Source organism: Nerophis ophidion, linkage group LG23 (assembly GCF_033978795.1).
Source record: "Nerophis ophidion isolate RoL-2023_Sa linkage group LG23, RoL_Noph_v1.0, whole genome shotgun sequence".
Lineage (NCBI taxonomy): Eukaryota > Metazoa > Chordata > Actinopteri > Syngnathiformes > Syngnathidae > Nerophis > Nerophis ophidion.
Window position 1 is genome coordinate 24973398 of NC_084633.1, and position 7155 is coordinate 24980552.

At 39.0% G+C, this 7155-nt stretch overlaps 1 long non-coding RNA gene across 1 annotated transcript; it reads left to right on the forward strand.

Moving 5' to 3' along the window:
• Positions 1-498: 498 nt before the first annotated feature.
• On the forward strand, positions 499-6582 carry LOC133541569 (uncharacterized). Its single transcript, XR_009803920.1, has 3 exons — positions 499-667; positions 5940-6192; positions 6287-6582. It is a non-coding gene; the product is annotated as an uncharacterized LOC133541569 (long non-coding RNA).
• The last annotated feature ends 573 nt before the right edge of the window (positions 6583-7155 follow it).

Consider the following 7155-nt stretch of genomic DNA (forward strand, 5'->3'; position numbering starts at 1 on the left):
CCCTGAACTAAAGTATCAAAAGTATCAAAACTTTGATTTCAGGGTGGATATTTCAGCATAAAGATCTGGCATGGATATCTCAGTATGGATCCACACATCACTACTTCAACGGTCGGGTGAGGGGCCGTCACGCCATAGTTATTGAGCGGCGCAGCCGGAGTGGCAGCTGTCCGTATGGCTGCCGACCAGCCTGGGCGGCGTGCTGCTCGGCTCTGAAACAACAACAAGTCAAGACTTAAAGAAAGTGTGCCTGCTTGTGATGTGTCCGCAGGTGCAAGTGATGCTGAGTCATCAACTCAGATGCTGACAGAAGCTCCGAATAAACAATCTTTTACGAAAAAGGCTGAAAGCTAACCCCAGTTCTCATGTGTGACCGCTCATTCTTCCGTGAAGACCTTTTGTTCCGCCAGCCCCATTTTGTGGCCGGGGACTTTCCCCTGCGGACCCCGGCACACCGCGCAATAAAACCCTCTAGCGCTCTGCGAGGGGCCATTTAGCTCTCTTGCTAATGACAAACTCTTCAAAGAGGGATGATGTCACCAGCTGCAACACAGGGGGCCCGCTTCTTGCCGCTGTTTAACCACAGCGACCTCAAATGATTAAGGGGGCACGGGGGCCTCGTTCTGAAGGCTCTTGTGCACACCATGCTGCCACTGGTGACTCAGGGGTGAGTAATCAAAACAGTTGTAAAAGATGGCTCCTTTGGCACAAACGGCTGTTGGCGTCTAAATGTCACAGAACACTTGGTAGGGAGAAGATGCGGGAGATGGTCGGTCCGTCTGTCCTTTCACACGTTAGGAACTTCAATAACACGGTGTAAAGAAGGATTATATATATATATATATATATATATATATATATATATATATATATATATATATATATATATATATATATATATATATATATATATATATATATATACACATATATATATATATATATATATATATATATATATATATATATATATATATATATATATATATATATATATATATATATATATATGTATATATATATATATATATATATTAGGGGTGGGCAAATTAGTGCGTTAATTATGAGTTAACTCATCAATTTATTAACGCCGACAATTATTTTATCGCACATTTGCGTATGTTGTTTACATGCTTTTATTTTGTTAACGCCTTTTCTTAACAGGATGGTGTCGCCCGGCGTCGAGGGGCTCTTGGTAAAGATGGAACATTTGGCAAAAATACCGGACAATTCTGCAAATTTCATGGCTGGCTTACAGCGTTGTCACTCCGGGATCACTTACGACCGCCAGACAATTCTGAATGTGGATAGATCGGGCCGTTTTGGACTGAATGACGCGTGCTTGCTAGATCGGCTAGCTAGCATGGGAATACTTTGCCGGCTACATCCAGCGGGCTGTGAAGCAGCGGAGTATATGTGTTGTCTGTCTATTTATGAATAATGCAGACGAGGAGTGTTGGCTGAGTTCTTAACGTTTGCTTTCAAAGCGTGCATATCACAACATACAAGATGCTGTCATGGCGACTTAACCTATACCGGGCTACCGCGCATGCTCGTCACTCCTGTTGCATGCTGGGTAGGGTAGTTCTTTTATTCCCTGGCTCATAACGTCACAATATGGTGCCATGTATATGATGCGTTCAGTTTATCAAAGCACCAAGCAAACAATCGGAAAATTCCCATCATATCAATTCCTAGATATGGTCATAATTATTTTAAGTGCACTACGCAGAATAAACACAACATTATTAATATTGCTACTACGGATAATTTGATCAAAAATTCCCTAAAACAGCCCACTACCTATAATATAGGTTTTTTAAACATAAGATCCCTGATCCAAAAAATGTTTCTGCTGTTACCTCAGAAATTGCCTGTTCAGATGTTATGATTGTGGCTCAGAGATTTGTATGTAGATTATATTTATTTTCCATAACAAACAGGATAACTTAAATACCCTGGCAGTGGTAGTAATAAGCTTAAATGTTTGTATTTACATTTTTTGAGTTGATTTTCATAAAATATGCTATTTAACTGCTACTGTTTAACAAGGACTGATTTAAATTGTGTTTGCACAACAAATGTTTTGGCGCTTTTGGTAATGTGGGGGAATATTCCAATAAAGGTGCATTACACACTACTTTTGAATTCATTATTGGGCTTTGCGTATACAATGCAGTTAATCGCTATTAATCAGAGAAATAGTGCGATTGATTTCGATTAAAATTTTTAATCGTTGCCCAGCCCTAATATATATATATATATATATATATATATATATATATATATATATATATATATATATATATGTGTGTAATGCACCTTTATTGGAATATTCCCCCACATTACCAAAAGTGCCAAAACATTTGTTGTGCAAACACAATTTAAATCAGTCCTTGTTAAACAGTAGCAGTTAAATAGCATATTTTATGAAAATCAACTCAAAAAATGTAAATACAAACATTTAAGCTTATTACTACCACTGCCAGAGTATTTAAGTTATCCTGTTTGTTATGGAAAATAAATATAATCTACATACAAATCTCTGAGCCACAATCATAACATCTGAACAGGCAATTTCTGAGGTAACAGCAGAAACATTTTTTGGATCAGGGATCTTATGTTTAAAAAACCTATATTATAGGTAGTGGGCTGTTTTAGGGAATTTTTGATCAAATTATCCGTAGTAGCAATATTAATAATGTTGTGTTTATTCTGCGTAGTGCACTTAAAATAATTATGACCATATCTAGGAATTGATATGATGGGAATTTTCCGATTGTTTGCTTGGTGCTTTGATAAACTGAACGCACCATATACATGGTACTATATCGTGATGTTATGAGCCAGGGAATAAAATAACTACCCTACCCAGCATGCAACAGGAGTGACGAGCATGCGCGGTAGCCCGGTATAGGTTGTGTCGCCATGACGGCATCTTGTATGTTGTGATATGCACACTCTGAAAGCAAACGTTAAGAACTCAGCCAACACTCCTCGTCTGCATTATTCATAAATAGAAAGACAACACATATACTCCGCTGCTTCACAGGCCGCTGGATGTAGCCGGCAAAGTATTCCCATGCTAGCTAGCCGGTCTGGCAAGCACGCGTCATTCAGTCCAAAACGGCCCGATCTATCCACATTCAGAATTGTCTGGCGGTCGTAAGTGATCCCGGAGTGACCACACTGTAAGCCAGCCATGAAATTTGCAGAATTGTCCGGTATTTTTGCTAAATGTTCCATCTTTACCAAGAGCCCCTCGAAGCCGAAGCCCGTCCGGGCGACGCCATCTTGTTAAGAAAAGGCGTTAACAAAATAAGAGCATGTAAACAACATACGCAAATGTGCGATAAAATAATCGTCGGCGTTAATAGATTGATGAGTTAAATCGTAATTAACGCATTAATTTGCCCACCCCTAATATATATATAAAACGGTGTAACGGTACGTGTATTTGTATTGAACCGTTTCGGTACGGGGGATTCGGTTCGGTTTCGGAGGTGTACCGAACGAGTTTCCACACGGACATATTAAGTAGCGTGCCGTACAATGCACACCGAGGCACAACAAACGGCATGCTAGCAGTGACCGGGCTACGATAGACTGACCATACCTCCTCTTTTCACCGGATATGTCCTCTTTTGCGGGTTTGTCCGGCTGGAGTTTCTTAAATGCCTCAAATGTCCGGCATTTTAAGTTAGGGTTGCGTGTATTTTCAATGTACGTTCAGGGTTAAGAAGGGGTTAAAATCAAAACAAATTGTGTGCGCAACAGCATTCGTGAGGAAGGGGCAGAGACACACAGAGCAAGAGAGTTATGATAAACGCGCATGCGTCGCCAGGCTTTGCTTTTTACCCATAGATTTATCAGATTTTATTTTGTATTATCTATAGCAGGGGTGTCAAAAGTGTGCCCCGGAAGCCATTCGCGGCCCACAGCTAATGTTTTAAAGTTCCACGACACATTCTAAAAATACTATTAAAATAAACAAAAACATAAACAAAAGTGAAATAAAAAAGCTTAAAGGCTAAATGTAATTTCGAAAAAAGTTGCAACATTGACTAATAAAGCAAAGCTGTTTTTTTTCTTTCAAACTGTTATTGCTCAAAACATAATATTGTATCAAAATCAATGTTATTATGAATTATTGACCCTTCAAAGTTTTGGATTACTTCACATCAAATATTCCACCAAGAAAAATATTTTTGGTGGAAGATTTTGCAAATTTGGTAAATTAATAACCAACAAATGTATATTTTGTTGTTTTCTTACTGTACCGAAAATGAACCGAACCGTGACCTCTGAACTGAGGTATGTACCGAACCGAAAATTTTGTGTACGTATAAACCCCGTTTCCATATGAGTTGGGAAATTGTGTTAGATGCAAATATAAACGGAATACAATGATTTGCAAATCCTTTTCAACCTACTGTATATCTCCAAGGTTTCTCATAGTCATCATTGTCACTGTCACCGACGTCCCACTAGTGTGAGTTTTCCTTGCCATTATGTGGGCTCTACCGAGGATGTCGATGTGGTTTGTTTTGTGGTTTGTGCAGCCCTTTGAGACACAAGTGATTTATGGCTATATAATTTAACATTGATTGATTGATTGAAAGACAAGATATTTGACGTTCAAACTCATAAACTTTAGTTTTTGCAAATAATAATTAACTTAGAATTTCATGGCTGCAACACGTGCCAAAGTAGTTGTAAAAGGGCATGTTCACCACTGTGTTGCATCACCTTTTCTTTTAACAACACTCAATAAACGTTTGGGAACTGAGGAAACTAATCGTTGAAGCTTTGAAAGTGGAATTCTTTCCCATTCTTGTTTTATATAGAGCTTCAGTCGTTCAACAGTCCGGAGGTCTCCGCTGTCGTATTTTCTGCTTCATAATGCGCCACACATTTTCGATGGGAGACAGGTCTGGACTGCAGGTAGGCCAGGAAAGTACCCACACTATTTTACCACAAAAACTAAGCTGTTGTAACATGTGGCTTGGCATTGTCTTGCTGAAATAAGCCGGGGCGTCCATGATAACGTTGCTTGGATGACAACATATGTTGCTCCAAAACCTGTATGGACCATTCAGCATTAATGGTGCCTTCACAGATGTGTAAGTTATACATACCTTGGGCACTAATACACCCTCATACCATCACAGATGCTGGCTTTTGAACTTTATGCCTATGAAAATCCAAATGGTTATTCTCCTCTTTTTTCTGGAGGACACCATGTCCTCTGTTTCCAAATATAATTTGAAATGTGGACTCGTCAGACCAAAAAACACCTTTCCACTTTGCATCAGTCCATCTCTCCAACGGCTGCATTTCAGGATATTGTTGATAAATGGGTTTTGCTTTTCATAGTAGAGTTTTAACTTGCAGTTACAGATGTAGCGACCAACTGTAGTTACTGACAGTGGTATTATGAAGTGTTCCTGAGCTCATGTGGTCATATCCTTTGCACACTGATGTCTGTTTTTGATGCAGTACCGCCTGAGGGATCAATGGTCCGTAATATCATCACTTACGTGCAGTGATTTCTCCAGATTCTCTGAAGCTTTTGATGATTTTACCGACCGTAGATGGTAAAATCCCTAAATTCCTTGCAATAGCTCGTTGAGAAATGTTGTTCTAAAACTGTTCGACAATTTGTGACCCTCGCCCCATCCTTGTTTGTGAATTACTCAGCATTTCATGGAAGTTGCTTTTATACCCAATCATGGCACCCACCTGTTTCCACACATTTAGGTATCGATACGATACCAAGTAGTTACAGAATCATATATTGGTCATATTCAAAGTCCAGATGGGTCCAGGGACACATATACATTTTTAAAAAAGGAAAAAAGATTGCGTTACGCTAAAAAATATTGATGCAATCGTAACAGTATCGACTAGATATCCTATTGTACTTGGTATGATTACAGTGGATGTCAGGTGTAGATCCATCCTGTCACGGCACGGATTTGAACCCGTGTTGGTCCTGTAACTGAGTGTCAAGATTCCTCCTCTGGCTGCTTGCCCGGAAACGCCCCTGCTTGTGCTGGGTGCAGCATGCCCACACAGCGACAAGGCTGCAGACAATCACGCATCAGCGCACCTGGATCTGACGAGAGAGAGGGGCTTAAAAGACCAGCAAAGCCAGGAGACCTTTGGCAGAGCGTAACCAATCTCCCCTGTGTAAGCATCATGTCTGGCACCCCTCCCTTGTTCCTTGCTCGCCTTCTTGTGCTCTCACTCGATCCCGACATGATGTCTTTTGTGTTTTCCACAGTGTCTCCTGTGATCTTGTCTTGCCTCACGACCTCCTTCCGGATCTTTGCTGGCCTTCCCTGATCCTCGACCACTGCTTGGACACGGACATCATTGCCTCGCTCCAACCCCCGACTGCTTGCCTCCCTACTGACTGCCTCTCTGCCTTCCCCTTTGGATTTGATGAATGATACGTTCAACACGCACCGACAACACCCTCTGGTAAATTCCACATTGTTAATTCCAAAAATTGGCCGCATTCATTCACTAGTGGTAGCATACACACCCCACACAATCATCAAAGATTTTAATAAACCTTCTAAGCCGCAGTTCTGCCCTGGTGTTGCCTCCTTCTCTTTGCCTAGTACACAACACATCCATGGCTTTTTTTTACGTTCAGTGTGGAAGCTTGCAGTCAGCGGTTAGCTATTGAATATATACATATATATTATATATATATATATATATATATATATATATATATATATATATATATATATATACATATATATTATATATATATGTATATATATATATATATATATATATGTATATATATACATATATATATATATATATATATATATATATATATATATATATATATATATATATATATATATATATATATATATATATATATATATATATTCAAAAATGATTGTCTGTTCATCCAATACATAGGATTTCAGCAGGATCTACCCCAGTCTGCTGAAATGCTAGCAGAGTAGTAGATTTTCGTAAAAAGCTTTTATAATTGCAAAGGACAATGTTTTATCAACTGATTGCAATCATGTAAATTTGTTTTAAATTTTAAACAAACCAAAAATATGACTTATTTTATCTTTGTGAAAACATTGGACACAGTGAGTTGTCAAGCTTATGAGATGC